Source organism: Equus asinus, chromosome 9 (assembly GCF_041296235.1).
Source record: "Equus asinus isolate D_3611 breed Donkey chromosome 9, EquAss-T2T_v2, whole genome shotgun sequence".
Taxonomy (NCBI): Eukaryota; Metazoa; Chordata; class Mammalia; order Perissodactyla; family Equidae; genus Equus; species Equus asinus.
Window position 1 is genome coordinate 42,336,787 of NC_091798.1, and position 23,152 is coordinate 42,359,938.

At 42.7% G+C, this 23,152-nt stretch overlaps 1 protein-coding gene across 2 annotated transcripts in view; it reads left to right on the plus strand.

The window, feature by feature from the left end:
- Nucleotides 1-23,152, plus strand: part of SPOCK1 (SPARC (osteonectin), cwcv and kazal like domains proteoglycan 1) — a 472,805-nt gene that overhangs the window by 387,251 nt on the left and 62,402 nt on the right. The gene's annotated exons all lie outside the window — the stretch shown is intronic.

Sequence of the window (23,152 nt, forward strand, 5' to 3'; positions counted from 1 at the left end):
AAGGGCATTGTAAACCGTAAAGCAGTGTGGTCACAAATAGTCTCCACAGATTACTCTTGATTACCAAAAAACCGAGCTCATTGCATTTTGGCCTGATTCATTTATGCAATTGCAGTAAGAAATGTTAATTAATATCCATAAGCCTCCTTGTAGTGTGGTCAGAAAACCTAAAAGCCCTGTCGTGCTGAGCAACTATGAAGTCCAGAAAATTAACTTCTGTCTGTCTGGAGATTTCTTAAGAATCTTCTTAGGAAATTCCAATAGCCTCTATTATTTCAGGCATATTGTTTATTGCTTTTATTTACTCTTCTATTCTGAGGTGAGGAAACGAAACCAAGAAAGTCATCGCTGCCATTTTGCCTGTACTATCTATAAAAGGGATTGAATGCATCTCTCCTGAGGGCCTCCCAATCCGCAAAGGTTTCCTGAACTGCCATAATAAGGCAACAGACCAGTTTTCTGGAAGGGCTTTGTGGTTCTCCAAATGAAGTACAACCCTTATTTCTTAATGGTGGGCTTATCATGCCTGATTAAATGAGATTCACTCTCAAATATGACGCTCCAGGTATGGCCTTGACTGCACCATCTGTTTGTTCAATTATGTACTGGTAAAATTACAACAAATTCTTATTGAACCTATCCAAGTAACTACATTGCAATTAAAAGTAAAGACTCAGAAGACAATGTTGTTCCTGAATTCTGAGAGGTCAGTGAGAACAAGATTACCATTTAAAAGTGTTTCCTTTCAAAATATTTGTAAAACATAGACCACTAAGTTGATAGTGAGAGATAGAGCAGCAAGAAAGAGAAAGGACTTCCTCATATTCCTATCAGAAATGATACCAATAAAAAATAATACCAGGGGCTGGCCCAGTGGTGTAGTGGTTAAGTTCACGCACTCTGCTTCGGCAGCCAGGGGTTCACGGGTTCAGATCCTGGGCATGGACCTACACACCACTCATCAAGCCATCCTGTGGAGGCGTCCCACATACAAAGTGGAGGAAGATTGGACACAGATATTGGCTCAGGGCCAATCTTCCTCACCAAAATAATAACAATAATAGTAGTAATAATAATACCAACACTATTCCAAAACAAATAATCAAAATTATATTTCCTTCATCAGTTCCTTCAGTCCCGTGTCATTTTTTTTTTGTTCCGCTGGCTCTTGGGTCAACAGTTTGCTTTTATGAAGTCGTCTGCCTCTGGACTAAAAAAAGTCCTGGAACTCCACACTCAGTCTCTGACATCACCTTGGAAGCCTATAACAATGAGTCTGTTTCTGGAAGTATTGATGAAACTTAGTACAGCTTTTTACATGAGGCTCTGAGACTGTCCTTCTTGGTTACAGACTCAATTTCTGGGCTGTTAGTTACAGCAGAGTTTTCATATAAACATGAGGGGAAGCAGAAACTACTTGTTGCTAAGATTGAATAGCTGTACACTTATCCCTCGATATGCACAGGAGATTGGTCCCAGGACCCCCTCAGCTACCAAAATCCGAGGATGCTCAAGTCCCTTATATAAAATGGTATAGTATTTGCTTATAACCTACATACATCTTCCCACATACTTCAAATCCTCTCTAGATTACTTATAATACCTAAAACAATGTAAATAGTTGTTATAGTGTATTGTTTAGGGAATAATGACAGGAAAAAAATTCTGTTTATGGTCAGTACAGATGCAACCATCATAGGCCTTTCAATCCATAGTTGGTTGAATCCACGGATGTGGAACTTGCAGATGCAGAGAGCCAACTGTAGTTAATTTATTATATATCCAGTAATATCCTAATGGAGGAGAGTATAATACCCTATCAGGGTATAATGCTTGACTATTTAATACAGATTTGATAGGTGTTTCCCTAGAGAATAAGGACATATTATGGGCAGTGAGGGCATTGATAAATCCCCAGGGTCATTAAGTGAAATGAAACATTTAAATTAATAACACTTTACCTGGGCAAAATCAATCAAGGGAATGCTGACCTTTTCCTTTGATCCGACAGTTCTCTCCATGCAGCTCTCATGATAGTGTGTGATAGGCAATGAGCACTGAACTGAGGTTGTAGCAGCGGGGGTGAAGAGGAGGGGATGGGTGCAAGCGAGAGATGGGAGGGAGATGAAGGGCGTCCTTCTTTTGGCAACTTAGCTGTGCGAGTGGAAGGAAGAGGAAGAGGAGTGAGCGTGCAGTCTATTTTCCCTTACCTGTTGGCCACCCCTTCCAGAAGCTGCAGGCAGTGGGAATGGTAGTCTCTACCTTCATGAGACACCTCGTGGCTCTGGACTGTCTCGGGAGCAGTCTTGTTTCTGTGCCTGTTGCAGACATTTGTGAAACCTTTCATAGTCTCACAGATGCAGGTGTGTCAAAAATGTTGCATTGTTATTGTTGTTGATATTTTTTTCAATCGTATCTCTGTTTTGAACCTTGGTTCCATCTGGTAATAAAACATTAATGTAGTAACTTCCAGGTAAATTCTGTTAATTCAGGGTTGTATCCAAATTTTAGGAAGTAGGGATTGGATGGGGGCTTATGAGTTGCACTAATGGTGGAAAATAGCTCCTGGTGTTGTCTGTCTTTCTTTGGCATCCACCTATGTGGAGTTCTTGCCATCTTCACTTGGTTAGGCAGCAATGTTCATCCTCACTGCATCCAACATGAGACGTTTGAGATCCCATCTGTGACCTCTGCTCACCATGACCATTAAGGTCATACTGAGCCCTCTTTCTTCCATCTCCCACCTTTCTGGGCTTCCTGGTCCTCACACAGCCCTTCCCTGACCCTTTCAGGGCCACAGAAAACTTGAGGATGCCCTTTTATGACCTTCTGGTGTCAAGAAAGACTGTGGTGAGGTCGCTGTCTCAAGCCCTCTCTCCTTGGATTTACCTGGCAGCCATTTCTGTTCTATGCAGAGGATGTTTTTATGATGCTTGCCTCAAATTGGATTTCATATTGGTAGCAAAACACAGGTCCTCTTTGCTGCTGGGGCTCCCCGCCTCTCGGGGTTTTCACAAATGCCTCTTCTCTGTGCAGGACTCAGAGGTGGGACGGAGCCAGGGAGAGCTGTGGGGGCAGAAGCTTTCCTCGGGACTCACTTGCTCTACCTGTTCTCCTTCCTGTAGCCCCAACTTTGATCGGCACTGGACCTGAGTGTCGAAGGTGTGTGAGGTCGGGATCTAACTCATTCTCTTTCGAATCTTTGAGTGCCCTGCTTCTTCCAGCCTTTGGTCTTTTGAATTATAACATACCCAGCTCTTGCAAATCAGAAGTGTCTCGTTTCAAGAGCATTTTTGGGAAGGCAAAGCCTAGTGGTTGATTTTTTGTTCTTCCTTTTTTCTGGCATCTCTCCTTTGATGTGACCCCTGAAGAGATGCTGGAGAGTGGGATCCTCCTTTACTATCTCTCACTATTTCTTCTCATACCTCTAAATTACCTCATGACCTTGGACAAGATACTTAATTGCTTTATCTCTCTTATCTCTATGATGTCAGTCTACTCTCGAGAGTATAGAGAATAGAGTAATGATTGTCCAAAAAAAATTATTAAACAGAGGAAGATGAAATTGAAATCTAGTGTTAAGCCTGGCTTTCTGTGCTTTTTCTAAGAGTCTTCCAGGAAAAATCCCTCCTAATTTCTCTTGGTATTTTCCAGTACCCAACGGCCAGCCCAGTCAGGAAGTCATTTCTTATATCTAACCTTGACTCTTTAGCTCCGGAGTATTGCTGCTGCTTTTTCTTCAGTCCTCAGTGAAGAATGGGAGGACTGTCTGAGGTACTCAGTTCTTAATTTCTTTACAGTGGTTGAAAATCTAGGGGGAAAATAGTGGTCTCTTATAGTTAGAGTCTTTAAGATACATTTTTAAAATAGCCAACACTTCTCCCCTTCCAAATCCAATCCTGCCCCACCCTGCCTCCCCTCCCTTCTTTCATGGAGATGAAAACCTCCCCCATGGCCTGGGCTTAAGCCTTGCTCCATCTGGAGGAGGGCTCTGAAGCTCCCTCATTGCTGAGGTGGGAATTTTGCAGCTGTAGGATATCAGATCAGGGAAAGATCTCACTTATCTTCTTCCATCCTATGTTGAGGGGATCCTTGTGTTCCTCAGAGTTGCCTCAGATTCCCCCATGAGGACCAGGGGCAGGCTAAATGGGTGGGGCCTCAGACCTCCCCCGGAGTGATTCCATTTTTATGCTTTACCACTTTAGATTGCATCTGTAGGAAAAGACTTTGACCACCAGTGATCCTTGTTCAGTCTCCATTTACCACAAGAGAAAACCGGAGGCCATTGAGAGAAAGCATCTTGCCCATGGTCAGACAGTGGGTGGGAGCAGATCTGGGGTGGCATCTGGGCCTCCTGACTCCCAGGCTAACGCCTTTGTTCCCACTGTGTGCACACCCTAAGGTCACCATCAGCAGAGTCTTCAGCCTGAAAATGGTAAAGGGTCTGTAGCTGAGTTTGGTGGGAATTAGATTTAATTTCTCATGGGTCTGATGTCACTTGCCCAGTTCTTGAAGTGTCAGTCATCAGGCAGAGAATGTCCTTGTGTTCCCCACACCAGCAATGTTTTGAGGCATTCTACAGGCTCTCTCCCACTCCCTCCTTCTCCATCGTTGGAGGCGGAAGTAGAGAGAGCAGTTCTATCTCTAAGGACAGCTCCTTCTTTGCTTCTGTTGTTACAAATAAGCTTTTAGAGAAGGGATGTGGGTCCAGCCAATCCACCTCAAATTCTGGAGGAGGCTGTGGAACTGTAACCCTTACCAGCCTGGCATGTGCTGGGAGGTAGGAGCATTTGGTTCAGGCAGGGAAGGAAAGAGTGCTGCCAGGTCTTTCCAGCAGGGCGTGCTAAGGAGGAAATAACAAGTTCCCTCCAGCTGAGCTATTTGGAGCAGTAGAAAAATAGTCTACAATGATTTTCTTTGCTCAAATGGTGATTTCAACCTGAGGGCTAGATTCTGGGGAAGAAAGTCCTGGGTTGACAGACGGTTGTCTAATTTCATTACTTATCACAAGTGGAGTTGGGGAAATGTGTTTAAACAGGAACAGGAGGTGGTGCCAAAGAGACGGAATAAAGAGTTCTTCCTAGCTGTAACATCTCAATGGGAAAATCCTAAAAGAATCCTGCTGCAGAGGCTCCCAGCGAAAAGGAGATTTATCTTTGCATCCAGGAAAGAACATTTTTCTCTAATGCCTATTGTGTAACAGGGCGAAGGCCCCAGGCCTGCAGTTTAAAGGCAGTTTATATTAACCTTTCCATACCCGTTCAGCTTCATGCACTTGGTATTCAGTACTACATTATAGCCAGAAATTAAACATATAGAGGAACACAATTTTTAGGGCCTTGTTATTCTAAATGTCATGATCTTAAACCGAAAAAAGCTTCAGAAGTAAATTGGCAACTGCAAAGAAGAAAAACTTAGTCCTGGGGACTCTTGGAGTAACTGCTGACTTTGGCTTTGAATTCAGGTTCTTCCTGTTCTGTGAGTTCAGCTCTGTGAAAGTAACCACAGGGTCTCCAGGTCATTCTGAAGCCTACTTGGTAGCAACTAATTGGGGAAAACTAAAGGTGAAAAGAGAGAGAAGGGTAAACTGAGGCTGAGGGTTCCCCTCTGACCCCCGGTCATAACTACAGTCCAGAGAAGCAGATAGAGGTTTGTGCTAGAAATTAGTGGCTTTGATAGTTTGCCCAAACAGTACTCTTCTCCTGCCCTTATTTTTTAACTTATAAATTAATATATATGCTTCTTTAAAATTCAATGTTATGGCAAAAGTGTCTCATATTCCCAGTTCTATTAGCTTTTTGTTGCATATGCTTCCAATTTTGTTTTTTTTTTTTTTTTTGGTGAGGAGGACTGGCCCTGAGCTAACATCTGTTGCCAATCCTCCTCTTTTTTTGCTTGAGGAAGACTGTCGCTGAGCTAACCTCTGTGTTAATTTCCCCCTATTTTTGTCTGTGAGACACTGTGGTAGCATGGTTTGATAAGCGCTGGGTAAGTCCCCACCTGGGATCTGAACCTGTGAACCCCTGGCCGCCAAAGCAGAACACATGAACTTAACCACTACACCACCTGGCCGGCCTCCCAGTTATTTTTTATATACATATACGAACTTACTTTTAAAATTTTACTCATGTAAAATCAAGATCATAGTCTACGTAATATTTTGTACCCTCTTTTATATATCATAGCTATGTTTTCATGTAAGTACACACAGATGGATGTGTGTGTGTGTGTGTATCTCCCTCGCTCCCTCTAGTCAGGCTGCCTGCGCTGCTCCCTTGAACTTCAGTAGGTGAGGACTACTCAGCAGTTCCAGTCTGATGCCCACAGGCACATCAGGCTCAACATGTCCCAGATCAAACTCCTGATCTCCCCCCGAAATCTGCTCCTTCCTCCTGCAGTATTTACCGTCTTAATTAATAGCAGCTCCATATTTTGATTTGCTGAAATAAAAAAGAAAATCCTTTCTCTCACATGCCGTATATAATCATGTTGACTCACCTTTCAAATAGATTTTTTAAGATATCCACTTCTTACCACCTCCACTGTTGCCACCCTAAGGGTCCAGGACATCCTCATCTTTTATTTTAATAGCTTCGTCATTGATCTCCGGGCCCCTATGTTCTCTTTTGAACATAGTGGTTAAACTAATTCTGTAGAATGTGAGTCAGGTTGGGTAATCCTCTGCTCAAGACACCAGTTTGTTAAGAGAAAAAGCTAAAATCATTTCAATGACCTGCAAGGCCCAACATGATCAGTCCCCTGATAGGTTTCTGTCCCCATCTTCTGCTGCTATACCCTTTGTTTACACAGCTCCAGGCACACAGGCGACTGTGGGGTCCCTCAGATGTGCCCATCAGGCTTCTGCCTCTTCGTACGGACAGTCCTCTCAGCCTGGGCCATCTTTCCAGACATCCTCACAGCCCACTGCATCAGCCACCTCTTGAAATCTCTCCACAAACGTGACCTTCTCAGGACCCCTCCCCGCCACTGCTCATCCCCTCCCTCGTTTATTTGTCTCTGTATCATTTACCACCTTCTAATACATTAGACAATTCATTTACCTCTTTTGTTTATTGTCTGTCTCACCCAACTGGAATGGAAGTTACATGAGAGCTTTTTGTCTGAATTCTCAATAATTATTTGTCAAATGTTGGATGAATCTACCTTATTCTGTTTAAAGGGTTGTCCGTTATATAAATGTACCATAGTTTATAATGTTGAAAATGGCAAAAGAAAAGATTTATTTTGATGAGATAATCTGGATAAGATGCTTAGTACGTGTCCTGTGCTAAGCACTTCCTGTGTACGTGTAATTCTTCTAGCACCCATATCGTGTCGTGTCTATTGCTGGTGAGAAAATGTGGGATTTGGAGCATTTCGGTATCTTGCCTAAGGCCACATGGCTAATAGATGACAGAGCAGGGATTTGAAATCGTTCCTAGAACATGTGCTCTTACACTCACATTAAACTGTGTTCTTAACCTAAACTGAATGTCCGTTGAAAGGCCAGCTTCCTTTGGAAAAAGAAAAATACGCCTGCGCACACCCACGCACATCCACACAGTTTAAATTTCACTGTGCTTTGGTGCTCAGAGAAGGTACTCCTTCACTGATATCCCAGCCCTCTCTGATGAGATTTTTCCAAGGTGAGAAAATTAACGTCCTTGCTGATTTTCTCCTCTTTCTCTCTGTAAGCACGCTTAGCTCTCTGAAGTTTATCGAAACACTGGCACCACCACATTATGCTTTTCTGATAGCCACAAGTTTCCGACCTAGCTCCTTAAAGATAAGAATTCATTTGTAATCTGTCCCGAAGTCGATTGTTCTTCTGTTGCCCTGCTATCTATTGCTGTGAAAAGAAAAGATAGCATTAGAATAAAAAATAAATTGAAATTATAATCAAAAGAAAGCAAGTGGCTTCCACCCTACAAAGTCAGCTGCTTAGTAAAATGTTGGTAGGCCTCTTCCTTCTGATCCGAGGGTTGTAGTGGGAGCCTGGGCCTGTGCAGAACGGAGCAAAGGAAGGGGCCACAACATGGTAACAGGTGTAGGCAGAATTGAACAAGCTCCATTTTAACTATAGAAATAGGGTTGAGTTAAAAAAAAATCGCCATTTTTATCATTATCATTGTCATCATCATTATTATCTTGATGATGATGATTTCTCTGTTTAAAAACTAAAAGTGGCAATTAGACATGAAGGAGGCAGGAATGTCACTTTGATGATTTAACTTGAGGAATATATAACACTGTCAGATAAAGCCAAGAATAAGCAGTTGGTTGAATATACAGTAATAGATATTCAGATCGGTTGGGAGTGCAGCCAAAACCAAAACAGAACAACAAGCCAGATCTCTTCAGTCTAGAGGCGAAGGGAGAAGAGAGACCTGAGAGACGGTTCCCAATCATGGTGGTGTCGTGGGGGTGAAAGCTGTGTTCCTCTTCTAATCCCAGAAGAGTAGCCCCCAGGGCTCCTCCTGCTTGAAAAGAAGGAGCTTGTGGCAAGAGAAAGCAGATGTACTTGTACAGCAGAGGTTCTGCTTGTGATTATCATTGTTTCAGGACCTAGGATGAGCTGAAAGGAGAAATAGTTTCAGAACAATTTAGGGCAGTTCTGGGAGGTAGAGGAACCGTGCTGTTGGGGCAGAAGAGATGAAGACAATGACCATGGGGTCTGTAGAGGGTGAGAATTCCTGCTTTTGGATTTCCCAGTGATGCAATAGCAGGTCGTGTTGGGGAAAGTCCTTCATACTTGCCTAAATGTTACTATGTAGAAGGATCTGTATAGGGACCCAGGGCAGCCTCCTGTTACATATCTGCCTGGATAACCAAGAAGGCAGGTATCTGGGCTGTTTCCTCCCACCCCAGCCTGGACAGTATCAATTTATTTTGGCTTCCGTGGCCTGGCTGTGCTTTGTACAAGCTTGAGTCTCCAAAAGGCTCTTCCTAGCAGGTCACATGTGGGGACGGGGCAAGGCTAACAATGAGTGAGCCTTCTGGGTCCCACCTTGGCAAGGGATGTGAGTGTAGCCCCAGCCTCAGAAATCACTTAGGCAGGGGATGCTGATGCTGTGACAACAGATTTAGAAGTTGAATGTCAAACACCAGAAAATTAGTACAGTCAGGGGGTTTGATCAGAATTCTGATCATGTCAGAGTGCACGGGGACAAGAAATACTCCAAAAAAATGACTTGTAAAAAATTAATTTAAGCCAAGTTTTAAAAAAAAGCCCCCTTTTTAATGGGAGCTATGAATTCTCTGGAACTCATACCCTGAGAGGTATTACTGAGGCTGGATAGGTCTGGATCCCTGTCCCTACATCTCTCCAGATCTTAGAATTCAGGAGACTCTGTTCTAAACCAGGCATATCCCCAGGGACTGTTCAGAGCTCCAGGACCGTAGTTTAGGGGGATACCATTGTGTCCCCTTACTCCCATGCCCCAATCTGCGTCTGGATCCCAGGATGTGGTGCAGTTCCTTCAGGAGGGGAGCACTGCCGGCTCTCCCCAGGCTCCAGGACCTGACATCTGCACTTCTCCTAGCCCGCCCCCTCCCACCCCACCTCCCCAGGTATTAAAGGGTAGCTGCTGTGGGGTCCCTTCACCTGCCAGGTTCCTGTCTGTGATTCTGCACCTGCCAGCCTGTCCTCCCCACCTGGGTCTTCTGCCCTAGCTTTCCCTACAGACTGCTCACTGCTGCGTGCACCACGTCCCAGCACAGTGCATGGGCCAGTGCATGGCACAGATTAGGCCATCCCTGAGCATTTGTGGAACGAATTAATTGAGGTATTAATATATAGGCTCTTAACAGTTTTCAAAGCACTTACATGTACTTGAGCTTGTGGCGGTCGCAGCCCTTGGAAAGGTTGGATATTGTAGGGGAATTAGGTCCCCAGGTTGAAGGCAGGCTCAGTGATTCAGAGACACCAGTCTCTGACCTCCTTTGCATCAGTCAGTCTGGGGCTTGACCTCGGGCGGGAACACACGTACTGTGTTTGTTTCTGGCTCCTCTGGATTGGGAACAGATGGCTTCATCTAATCCAGGCCCAGGCAGGTCTTCTCTTTCCCTGTTTCCTGCCTCCCAATTTAGGAAAAGGATGCAGAGTGTCTCAGGAAGCAAATGTTTTCGCCTTGCTGACAGAAGTTTAGTATCCTTTGGAACAGAACGTTCTGTTCAGTGTTTCCTTGGGCTCTTATGAGAACACAGAGAACATTTCTAGGCAAAGGAGGGAGTATCTGGAGATGGCAAGAGTTTGTTTTATTTGGGTTGAGAGCTTCTGGTTCAAGAATCATGCATATTTCTATGTTGTGCGATAACTGGACCAAGTACTGATTACCTCTGTGCCTAACAGGAAATTTGCCTACTCGGGAAAAACGTAGTGCGCTGAAATAACACTCATCTGTAACTTGCCGTCCCTTGCTTCTGAAGACTCTAAGCCCTATTTAGAATCAAAATCTAGAGCATAAAGCAGCACTCTGACAAGTCCTTTGTTATGGTTTTTTTGCTTTCTAAACTCGATGGCTGTGATTGAGTCTGGAGGTAGTGGGTAAGGTGTCTTCATCCACCCATCATCCGTCCGTCAGTTCATCTGTCCAAATTCATCAATAATCTGTTGTTCGTGTGTCTGCATATGGAGCTCCGTTATGTCCCAAGGGAACCGTTGCCTAGACCTGTTTTCCGTCTCTTTATGGATTTGGGTTTATAAGTCGGGGACTCTGAAGGCTTTTGATGGCTTTCTGAGTACTTTGTTAGAATGTCGACCTATTGCTGTTGTAGTCTCAGCAGTCAGAAGAGCTAGAATTCATCTCATGTGACTGAGACAAGGAAATGAACTTAAAAATATGAGCATACTGTTACATTTTGGGGTCTTTGATATACTGGCATTGTATATCCTCTAGATTGTGACTTCCTTGAAAGCAGGGATTATGTCTAATATTATTTATCTTTATATTCCTAGCATAGGGTCTGTTGAATGAATGGACATGACTAAGTATAAATATAAATTTGTAACATCTGTTACACATTTAATTAGAGCAATATTTAAATAAATAAATATCCAGGTTAAATTTGATGGCTTTCTACTTCCTGTCTGTTTATTCTACACGTGGTGGGGACAGACCCCCTTGGTTTACTCTGAGACTTCTGATTCAGGTGGGCATCTAAAATCTCTGGGTTGTCTTCCCCAGTCTCTTTCCAAGATAACCGTCTCTAAATACTCGGCCCTTTGGGGTCCTGTGTACCTGGTTTGTTGCCTCTTGTCCATGAGCGGCAGTTAAGGGAGAGATCACAGGCATCGCCACTAGCATACCTACTGCCTTCTGTCTCCCACAGAAGGTCACTCTCCACCTGCCCTCCCGTGAGTCTTTAACTGTGTACCTTCAAGGTTTGATGCAAACTCATTTGCACTCCGTCTCCTCCGTAATTTGCCCTTCAGACATATATGATGTAACTTGCTGGCAGAGACAGTGTTGTACGCTAGCTAGCAAATGGGTGGGCTGTGGTGTCAGACAGTTGTGGGATTCAAGTCAAGCCCCAGGACTTACTTGCTCTGTGGCTTTAGGCAAGGTGCTTAACTTCTCTGAGTCTCAGTTTCTCATCTGTAAAGCAAAGTGAATAAGGCCTATCTTGAGAGGTTATCATTAGAATGAAATGAATTCAATGAGGTAATTATGAGAGCAGCGGGATCTCAGAGGTGCTCACTGAATATCGGTTTTCCTTCTTTCTTTAGGTAAGACACATACATACATGCACACACGCACCCCTACACATGTAGGAATAACCTGGTCTGCTCTTTGTGCAGTTTGGCAACACACTGCCTCCTGAAGGACCTTGGAGTTCTGGAATGAGTCTTGTCAGCATGTAGCAGACACTGTTATTTGTCTAACCCATACCCACTCAATTCTGGTTTTGTTTAAGGAAGAATGTGCCCAGCTACCTTCTTAATTTCCCAGTCTCTCTGCCAGCTGAGGGTGTGACCCTGTGAGTCAGTCCTGGCCAATGAATGTGAGTAAAGTCTTCTGAGATTCCTGAAAACAGGGACAGGCCCAGCTGGCACTGTCCTTCCTCCCTGCAGATGTTTGTGTGGAGCTGTAGCAGCCATTTTGTGACCATGAGGTGACAAGCCTAAGGATTAAAGTCCATCCATTAAGGATGACTGAGCAGAAGCATAGGAACCTCGGTCCCTACTGAACTGACATTGCGACTACCTCTCTCCTAACTTCTTCTGTCACAAAGTAAATCTCCATGGACTTATGCTACTGTTAATTAAGCTTTCTCTTATTTGCAGCTAAACACATTCTCTAATTGACATAGAGCGTATTTCTTTTAAAGACCATTTGCTTAGAGACAGTCTATATTGTTGTGGGGCCAGGAGCTTCCAAGGAGTCAGGGAGAATGGCATCTTGGTATCTAGGGAAGGGGAGACCTGAGATGGCCTCGGGAGCATCACTTACAGAGCCACAAGATGCTCTGAGTGTCTCAGGAGCATGTAATTCCCAGAACTAGGTCCAGGGGCTTGGATTGGCTTGAGTAGAGCATGTGTCTTGTAAGTAAAGTATGGGTGTGAATCAAGTGTTCCTCATGCTTTGTAAAGACTGCAGGTAAGGGAGCAGAAATGGTAGTCCATGGTACAAACCAGTGAGGCATGTTGGACTAGAACACACTGTACATGAAGGTGAGCAGAAGGAACCACCCGGCTGGACAAGACAGATATGTGGCAAAAGGCAGTAGACACATGCAAATTTTTGAGTAGCATTAAAAAAACCCCACAAACTCTAGGGTTTATACATGTTTATTATTTAAAAATTCTGAAAAATATATAGAGTAAAATTTTGAAATTACCCATAGTCTCCCAAACTGAGTATAATCACATACTACTTTAAAATCTTTATTATTAGCTTAATAGTACCTAATAATATTCCCATATCATAAACTATTCTTTTAAAACTTGATTTGTAATGGCTGCGTGGTGTCTGATTTTATAAATGTACTATAATTTTTATAACTAGTCCTCTATTATTGAGCATTTAGCTTCTCTCTAATTTTTCATTATTACAAACACTGCTTTTATGAATATCATTGTGTATTAATTTGGGGCACATCTTAATTATTTTCACAGGATACATTCCTAGCAGTTGAATTTCTGGGTAAAACAATATGCATATTGTAACGTTTTTGTTATGTACTGGCAGAATTTCTTCCAGAAAATGCATGCCGTAAGCAATGTATGAGAATGCCTATTCAGAGGACGCTTATCAAGTTTGGATACTGTAGTTTTTAAAAGAATTTTTCTACTGTGTGGGTTGAGAAAAAAATACTTTTATTAGTTAGGATTTGGCTCAGCAGTACATAATTCATACTCTGATACTCAAATAGTAGTGGTTTAAGCAGAAGAGGATTTATTTCATTTTCATACAAAATAAGTGGTAGGAATTCCAGGGCTGGTATGGAACATCTTAGTCATCAAGGACCCTACCATCCTGTTGCTCTGACAAGCTTAGTATGCAACCTCATGGTCCAGCATGTCTGCTAGAGCTCCAGCCATTCCATCTGTAGTCCAGTCAACAGGAAAAGAGGAAGAGCAAAGAAGGCACACTACTTTCCTTCAAGCAGACCTCTGTGAATTTGGATATAATTCCACTTGCATCTCAATGGCCAACTCAGTCTGCATTTAGTCTGAGTCTAGCTTGTTGCGTGGTCCTACCTAGATGCTGAGGAATGTAGACTTTTAAGCTGGAAAGCAGTGAGCCAGCCAAAGATCAGAATTCTTATTACTAAAGAAAAGCAGAATAATGGATCTTGGGAGGCAATCACCTGACTGTGCCAAAGTCTGATTTTTTACTTCTCTGACTACACTCCAGGTTTAACTTTTTTTTCATATATGTTTATTGTCTATTTGTAATTCTTCTTTACGAGTTGCCTCATATGCTCTAAGCTTTCCCTTTTAGCGTTACTGGTCTTTTTCTTAATCATTTATAAGGTGATCCCTTTACGTATTAAGGATATAAATCCGTCATATATGTTTCATATTTTTTCCTCAATTTGTCATTTGCCTTTAAGGGTGTTTTCTGATAGACTAAGATTTTGATGTGTTTATCAATCAGGTCTATCATTCTTTTCTTTTGGAGTTTCTGGCTTTGATGTATGTTTAGAAATCTCTCCTTCACTCTGAGGCCAGGTAAAACTTTCACCTGTTTCCATTTTGTTCTTTCATGGCTTGAATTTTTCATGTTTGGTGCATTAGGCCAGTGATATTCAAACAGGAAGAAACACCTTCTACTGTGAGCCAGGACTCAGCTTTCACCAAGCAGTGCTCACTCTGGCTCTGTAAGATGTGTGCTGGTTTCTAGTCTCTGCCGTTATTCTTCGTAGTTTAGAAAGTTATGTTCATGACCCACCCATGAATTGTGACCAGAATTTGAAAAAATACTATTTTAATCAATATAATACTTATATTGATTGGGTTATACTATGAGAAATGGAACTGTAGGGTGTTTTTTCTTTAATAACCAGTTTTTTGTAATTCATCTTTTCATCTAATGTTATCCTCTTTTTCAAAATTTTCATGGGTATTCTTGCCTGTTCTCCCAGATGATACTAAAAATCATTGTGAAAACTTTCCGAAGATGAGATTTATATTGGATTTACAAAGTAATTTGAGACAAATTGATAACTTTACAGTGAAGTTGTTCCATCTGGAATCATGGCACAGCTCTCTGTCCAAGTTTCATTAGGAAACGTCTGCAGTTTCCTTTCCTATAAGCTCCTATATTTCTCATTACATCTGTCACAGAGAGCTGATGTTTGTGATTGCTTTTTGTGAATGAAATCTGCTCTCCATTTTTGTTAAAATGATTATTTCTTTCGAATAGGACATCTTGATTCTGATAGTTTTTATTTTCTCATTGGATCTTCTATAGAAGACTATCTCATCTACAGATAATGGGAATTTTATCATCCTCTCACCAATGCAAATTTTAAGAAATAGCTGCCATTTATTGATTACTCACTATTGCTAGACATTGTGTATCATGTGTACATTTCCATTTAATCATCCCGAAAGCCCAGTGATGGGAGGTACTATTACCTGCATTTTCAAGATGAGAAGATGGACGTTTGTTAATTCAAATTGCTCAAGGTCACACCTCTAGCAAATGGCAGAGTCAGGATTTGAACCCAGATCAGTCCAACTCCTACACCTGGGCTTTTAAGTACTTCACTCTACTGTCTATATGTATATTACACTTCTTTTCTGTGCTTTAATGCTTTGGCTAAAACTTCTAGAATGGAGTAAATGACAGTATTGCTTGACTAAGAGGCCCATGGTTTGGGGATTTTAAATTTTGCCAGGGAACAAATGTGAATCAGGGCTTGTGAAAGCCTTTGCAAAGTTTGTCCCTCTGTGACTAGTCTGGTACACTCCTCATGCATCGCTTGCTGAGGGGCCTCTCCTTGCTTCCTTGGCTTGGTCAATCCTGGGTCATTCTTCACCCTGAGAGCACTATGTACCTCTTTTTTTCAGCAGTTGGTATCCAACAAAATTCTATTTCCCAAAGTCATTACTGCAATGTCCGTTTTTTTGTTGTTTTAAGATTGGCACCTGAGCTAACAACTGTTGCCAATCTTTTTTTTTTTTTTTCCCTGCTTTATCTTCCCAAACCTCCCGTACATAGTTGTATATCTTAGTTGCAGGTCTTTCTAGTTGTGGGATGTGGGATGCCGCCTCAATGTGGCCTGATGAGCAGTGCCGTGTCCGCGCCCAGGATCTGAACCCTGGGCTGCTGCAGCGGAGCGCGAGAACTTAACCGCGCGGCCACGGAGCCAGCCCCTACATGGACTTTTTTTATTATTATTTATTTATTTTTTGGTGAGGAGATTGGCCCTGAGCTAACATCTGTTGCAAATCTTCCTCTTTTTTTTTTTTCTTCTCCCCAAAGCCCCAGTACATAGTTGTATATCCTAGTATCAGGTCATTCTAATTCTTCTATATGGGATGCCACCACAGCATGGCTTGATGCGCGGTGTGTAGGTCTGTGCCCAGGATCCGAACCAGCGAACCCCAGGCCATTGAAGCAGAGCACATGAGCTTAACCACTCAGCCACAGGGCTGGCCTCATAAACTTTTTATTTTAGAAAAGTTTTAGATTTGCAGACATTTTGTAAAGACAGTAGAGAGTTCCCATATACCTTGCACCCATTTTCCCCTTACTAACATCTTACATTGGTATGGTACATCTGTCACAATTAATGAACCAATAATGATACATTATAATCAATTAAAGTCCATATTTTATTCAGATTTCCTTAGTTTTTGCCTCATTTCCTTTCTCTGTTCCAGGATTCCGCCCGGGATACTGTTACTTTTAGTCATTATGTCTCCTTAGGCTCCTCTTGGCTATGACCAGTTCTCAGACTTTCCTTGTTTTTGGTGACCTTGACATTTTGAGGCGTACTGGTCAGTTTTTTTCTAGAATGTCCCTCAATTGGGACTTTTTTGATGTTTTTCTCATTGTTAGACTGGAGTTATGGGTTTTTAGGAGGAAACCACAGAGGTAAAATGCCATGTTCATCACATCATATTGAGGGTACATACTATCAATGAGACTTATCACTGTTGTGTTCACCTTGATCACCTGCCCGAGGTGGTGTTTGTCAGGTTTCTCCGTTGTAGTGTTACTCTTTTCCTCCTTTTGCATACTGTACTCTTTGGGTGGAAGTCACTGTGCACAGCCCACACTTAAGGAGTGGGGAGTTAATGTCCATTTCTTCGAGGATGGAGTGTGTACATAAATTATTTGGAATTCTGTTGTACCAGAGATTTGTTTCTCCTTCCTGATTGATTGATTCATATATTTATGGACTCATAAGCCTTTATTTTGTACTTGAGGTTATAATGTAATAGTAACTATTGTATTACTCCAATCCTAAGATTTTGCTGTTTAAATTGTTCCAGCTTTGGACATTGGGAACTCTTTCTGTTGGCTCCTATGTCCGTTTGATATATTTTCACTGTGGTTTCTTTTATTGACTTATTTTTGAGCATTTCCTTACTTTCTAGCACTAAAGATGCTCCTTGCTTATCTCATATATTTCTTATCCCAGATGTAGAATCAGCCATTTCTCCAAGCAGCCCTGGTTCCTTTTATTAGAGAATTGTATTAGAAACCAAGATCTAAGCATCTGGGTACTGGATGTGGTCACTACTACTGGAATGTCCCTTCTCTGCCCTCTCAGCCTACAGAGCAAGGAAATGTATGTGTGTCTGCTGACATACACACACACACACATTTGTAAATTCTTCTGTGTATCCACCTATATCTATATTAAGCTAAATATAAGTGCATACTGATGGCTCCAACTCTAATCCATTACCACATAGATTATTCTAGCCTCCTCCCTTGCTTGTTTGTAACCTCCCACTCCAACAGTGAGAAACTTGGCTCCTGGCATCTGCTATCCAGTTACTTAACTCTTCAATTCCAGTATGTGTATATAGTGGTATCAAAATTAGTAACCCCTACCTCTGTGGGACATAACTTTATCAACTAGAGCACAGTACTTATGTATAGTCCTTTTGCCTGTAGTTTTATAGTCTCTGCTGCTTTCCGAAGCTACTCGGGTGAGCACCTCTGTAATACAGTTAGATTGTTTTGTTATGTCCTACACTTCATCCTAGGATCTTCTGACCTCCTAAATAACTCTTTAAAATTTGCATACATTAAGGTTCACTCATTGTGCTGTAATGCTCTATGGGTTTTGACAAACTCATAGTGTCATATATCTACCCTTACAATATAAGGAATAGTTTCACCACTCTAAAAAATTCCCTGCGCTTCTCTTTTTCAACCACTCCCCTTCCCCACCTCAAATCCCTGAGAACCGCTGATCTGTTTACTATTTCTGTAGTTTTGTCTTTTCGAAAATGTCATATATGTGGAACCATACATTATGTAGCCTTTTGGGCCTAGCTTTTTTCACTTAGCAATATTCATTTAAGATTCATCCATATTTTTTGTAGCTTGATAGTTCATTCCATTTTGTCAATGAATAATATTCCGTTGTATGGATCTTTCATAATTTGTTTATCCATTGACCTATTGAAGGACATCTTGGTTGCTTCCACTTTGTGCAGTTATGAATAAAGCTGATACAGACACTTTAGTGCAGCATTTTGTGTTGCCATAAGTTTTCAAATAAGTTGAGTAAATACCCAGTACTATTGCTGGATCATGCAATCAGATGTTTAGCTTTGAAAGAAATTGCCTAACTGTCTTCCAAAGTGGCTATACCATTTTATCCTCCCACCAGCAGTAATGAGAGTTTCTGTGGCTTTACATCCTTGCCAGCAATTGGTATTGTCAGTTTGGGTTTTTTTTTTTTTTAAGACATTCTAATAGGTATATGGTGATTTGCCATTGTTGTTTTAATTTGCCTTTCCTTAATGACAAATGATGTTGAGAATCTTTTCATATGGTTAATTTTCCATCTTATTCAGTGAGGTATCTGTTCAGATCTTTTGTACATTTTTTAATTGGGTTGTTTGTTTTCCTGTCCTTGAGTTTTAAGAGCATTTCATTTTGAATACAAGTCCTTTGTCAGATGTTTGTTTGCATACATTTTCTCCCAGGCTTTGGCTTATGTTTTGGTTCTTTTAACAGTGTCACAGAGCAGAAGTCTTTGATTTTAATAAAGTCCTTCTTATCTAGTTTTTTCATGGATCGTGCTTTTGGTGTTACATCTAAAAATTCATTACCAAACCCAAGGTTGTATAGATTTTCTCCTACATTTTCTTCTAGAAGTTTTATAGTTTTGCAGTTTACATTTAGGCTTATCATCCATTTTGAGGTCATTTTTTTGCAAGGTATAAGGTCTCTGTCTAGGTTCACTCTTTTGCATTTGGGCATCTAATTGTTCCAGCACCATTTATTGAAGACTGTCCATTCTCCACGGAACTGAATCCATTACTTTGCTCTTTTTTCAAAAGTCAGTTGACCCTATTTGTGTGCATCCGCGCCTCAGTCCTCTCTTCTGTTCCCTTGATCTATGTGTCTCTTTCTTTTTTACCTCTGCCACGCTTTCTTTATTGTTACAGCCTTATTTAGTAAGTCTTGAAATCTGGTGGTATGAGCACTCCTACATTGTTTTCTTTCTTCGGAATTACAGTAATCTTTAAAAAGTTTGTAACATAAAATATTTTTTAAAAAGGAAATATGTTTGTTCTCAGCCTTTTTGCCTGAAACATGTACTTCATCTGGTAATGCAGTGCGGGCCAAGCACATAGTAGGCCCTTGTTTATCATTTGTTGTCTACCTGGGAGGGCAGTGTGAGAGACATCCCTTGGCCAGTGAGCAAGTCCAGCAGATGGTCAGGCTTGGCCATCTCAGTGGGTTCTTGTATCTCACTATCTCTCATGAAGTGATAAACACTTGTGGTTCCCAAAAGAAAACTGATTCCTGTTGAACATTAATATGATGAGATGTGAGGAGCTTTGTGAAATTGATGGTTCTTAACCAAAAGATAGAGATTTGACGTAAACTGGAGCTCAGAATTGAGTGAGAATGAGAGCACTGACCACACCATAACAGAAACAAGAAAAGCAGCTCATGAAATGCTTTCCACTAAGGCTCCAGCCAGTGCAAAGACTTTGATGGATCACTTTTATTCTCTGGTTTTGTCTGACAATTTGGAAATGGATGAATGTCTCAGGAAGTATCCATCCCTTATGCATTTTGTAGGTCTATATTTGCAGAATGTTCCCCCACCTGCCTTCCTTTGCTCTCAGACATGCTTGGAGACTGTCTCCAGCATTTGTCTCCTCTTTGCAAGGCATATACATGCTTTGTGATGAATTTTGCAGCCAAAATGTAGTGCTGGGGCAAGGAGACATATGCCCAATGTGGATTGGCAGCAGATGGAGCTCATCAGGATGCATTAGAACAGTTGTCCAAGCCCTCGTGAAGTGCTAGCCTGCTGTTAACACCATCCTTCCCACCTCTTTGGATTGCTGGGCGGGCCCACTTCGGCTGGAAGCCAGTCAGTACTGATGGCCCTTTTTCTCCAGGCGGAGAGCCCCGTCTCTGCTGGCACCACTGCCCAGCAGGCACTGGACAGCTGCTGAACACAGCCAGAGCAAGGAGACAAGTGCAGGAGGAATGACAGAAGCCCAAGTGAAAGCCTAGCTGTGTGTGACAGCACCATGTTAACCTTCAGAGCAGCTCTCCTGGAAGGCAGCCTTGGCTGACTGAAGCCAGCAGCTGGGTTTATTACTTTTCAAAATGTCTGAGCCATGAATGGGTTACCTGTGGGGGCATTTGGTCCGAACCTAACCTGAGGAAGGCTGGCATGGGAGGGAAGGTGTTTCTTGGGTGGGGAACCAGCCACCTGTACACCTGTGAATGTGCAGCATTGCCCTGGGTACTTGGCAGGCAGCAGCTAATGTTCCCTTTGAGTGGGCTGCTCTCTTCTTTTCCTGCAGGGCCTGCCTGCTGTGGTGGCTCAGTAGAAACTACCAGCAGTAGAGGGTTTATAGGCTAAATCATACTCAGGGTCCTAATGCCAGGACTGTGCCTCCCTCTGAGCCATAGTTAACGAGCCCTGCTTGCTGAAGGTGTGGGCCTTGCCCATGGGGCTGAGAGGGCATGGTGCATGGATGCTCTGGGTTTGTTGGGGAGGCAGAAGGATGGCAGATTAAGATTTGTGATCTGATTTGCATCTTCCAACTTGGAGCTTCTACAAAGGCAGTGCACAGGGTGGAATGACATGGAGGCGAAGTAGTAACTGAAATTCAAACACTGAACGGGTCATCAGCATAGACATGAGCATTGAGGTCCTCAGGATCAAGATCCATGATTTCTTTTGTCTGCTCATGCCTCAGGTTTAGCCCTGTCCTCCAGGGCTTCTAGTTTGAGCAGAATGTTTCTGTTGCAACAGCCACGGCATGGCAGGTGGCAAAGCAGAGTGAGGAAGGTCCTGCTTCTAGATTCAGATGGATCTGTGTTCAGTTCAGAAACCTATGAGTTGGATGACTTTTAGAAAATACTTAAACCTGTTTGAATTCATATCTTCACCAGAGGAATGGAGATATGAACGACGATACCGCCTCATGGACTTGTTTTGAGGCGTAAGTGGAATAATCAATGTAAAGCACTTGGAATGGGGCCTGGTAATAATCTCATAATAAAGGCCGTTATTGCCACACTATCATCATCATCGTCGTCATCATCCTCACCATCATCATTGACCATATTACAGGAAATAGGAAGGTCCATTGAACAACATCCTTTCCATTCTCTGTCATCAGCACTTGCATTAAATCTAAATCAGAAAATGCTTCTTCATTCCTACTGTATGCATACTCACACAGACGTGTACCTACCGTTTCTATTCTCCTAGAACTTATGCCTTCTAGGGGTGGACATTCATAAATTTATTACATTTCAATAATAAGTATAAAATTAAGCAAGGCCATATGCAGTTATTAATTGCTAATAAAGCCAAAGTAATGGTTTTCATATGTTTAGAAACATCCGTGACCCACAAGGTCTTTCCTTAGTTCATGTCACTGTCAGTCTGCATCACAAAATACTGTTTTTGTGAAAAGTGCAGGAGAGCCAGAGAGAACCGAGAAGCAAATCAGAGCCACTGCCAAGCTCCTCGCCAGTCTTCTGTTTTGGCATCAAGTAGATACACCCTTTCCCCTTTCCTGCCTTCTTCCTTCCCTACCTCTTGAATCCCGCCTCTTCCATCCCTCCTTCCTTCACTTCCAAACCACCCAGTCAGCTGAAACCTTGGCACTCAGAAGATTTCTGCAGGGGGAGAAGGAAAGGGCAGATGGTGTCTATTGTGATCCTCACCTCTTCCCAGGCCTGCTTCTGGGTGTTGTCATCTACCTGCTTCTTCCCTACTGAATACCAGCATTCTGTGTCCAGGGAAGTTCCACGGGAGCTGCCGGGGTACAGATTTCCCTTGAGGCAGAGTCATTTGGCATTCAGTGAGTCCCAGAGTTTGTTGACCAAAAGTGTGGATTTAGAACAGCTGCTTCAACTGTGTCGCCCTCCCTAAGGCAGAAGAAGAGAGAGAATTAATTCAATGGCTTCCTTTCTTCAAGCCAATCCCGAGGGCTTCTACCCAATGTTCCCCCTTATAACAGGCCCTCAGGAGAGATGGCTCACCCCCAGGCAAGAACACACATCCCAGCCCATCCTGCAGGTGGGCAGCAAAGTCTGCTGATCCCTAATGCCTAGTTTCTCAGAGGCGTTTTTCCATTCTGTGACAAACCTGATGTGGCCTCTGCCACAAATCCCCATTCATGTGATCATTAAAATATGTAAATGTAGCCCCTGGCAGCACTCGACCCTTGGGAATGAGGCCAGCACCTCTGGGTCACCTCTTCCTGTTCAGCTATGCCTTGGCCCTCAAATATCAGGGATAGGTGACTGGGGTTTTTGAAACTTTGTTTCTATGTCTGTTATTTCCAATGCATATTTATATCTCAGGAGACTTTTTCAGGCTGTGCCCTCTATGAGTTTAAGAGGCAAAGCCCATTTCAGAGAATCTGTAAATGAGCATATGCATGATGACTTTGCTCCTGCCTTGTCTTAGTGGGAAGGGACAGTGAATGGTTATATGCTTTCTTATAGTAAACCACGTAGATGTCGGGGATGATCTGTTATGGTGGCTACCATTAACCTACCGAATACAGGAACCCATCCAAAGACTGTTGATTGAGCCCCTGCTATGAACAGGCATGGTGCTCAGTACTGGGAGCCTGTCTCAGCTTAGGCTACTGTAACAAAATGCCACAAATTGTGTGCCTTAGATGATAAACGATGACTTATTTCTCACAGTTCTGGAGGCTGGAAAGTCCAAGATCAAGGTGCCGATAGATTCTGTCCTTGGCAAGGGCCCTCTTGGTCTGCAGACTGCCGCCTTCTCGCTGTGTCCTCAATCATAGTGGAGAGAGATTGGGCTCTGGTCCCTGCCTCTTCTTCTAGGGCACTAATCCCATCATGGAGGCTCCCCCCCCCTCAGGAGCTCATCGGAACATAATGACCTCCCACCTCCTAATACCATCACATTAGGGGTTAGGGCTCAGTGTATGAATTTAGGGGGGGACACAAACATTCGGTCCATAACAAACCCCAACCCCAAAGAA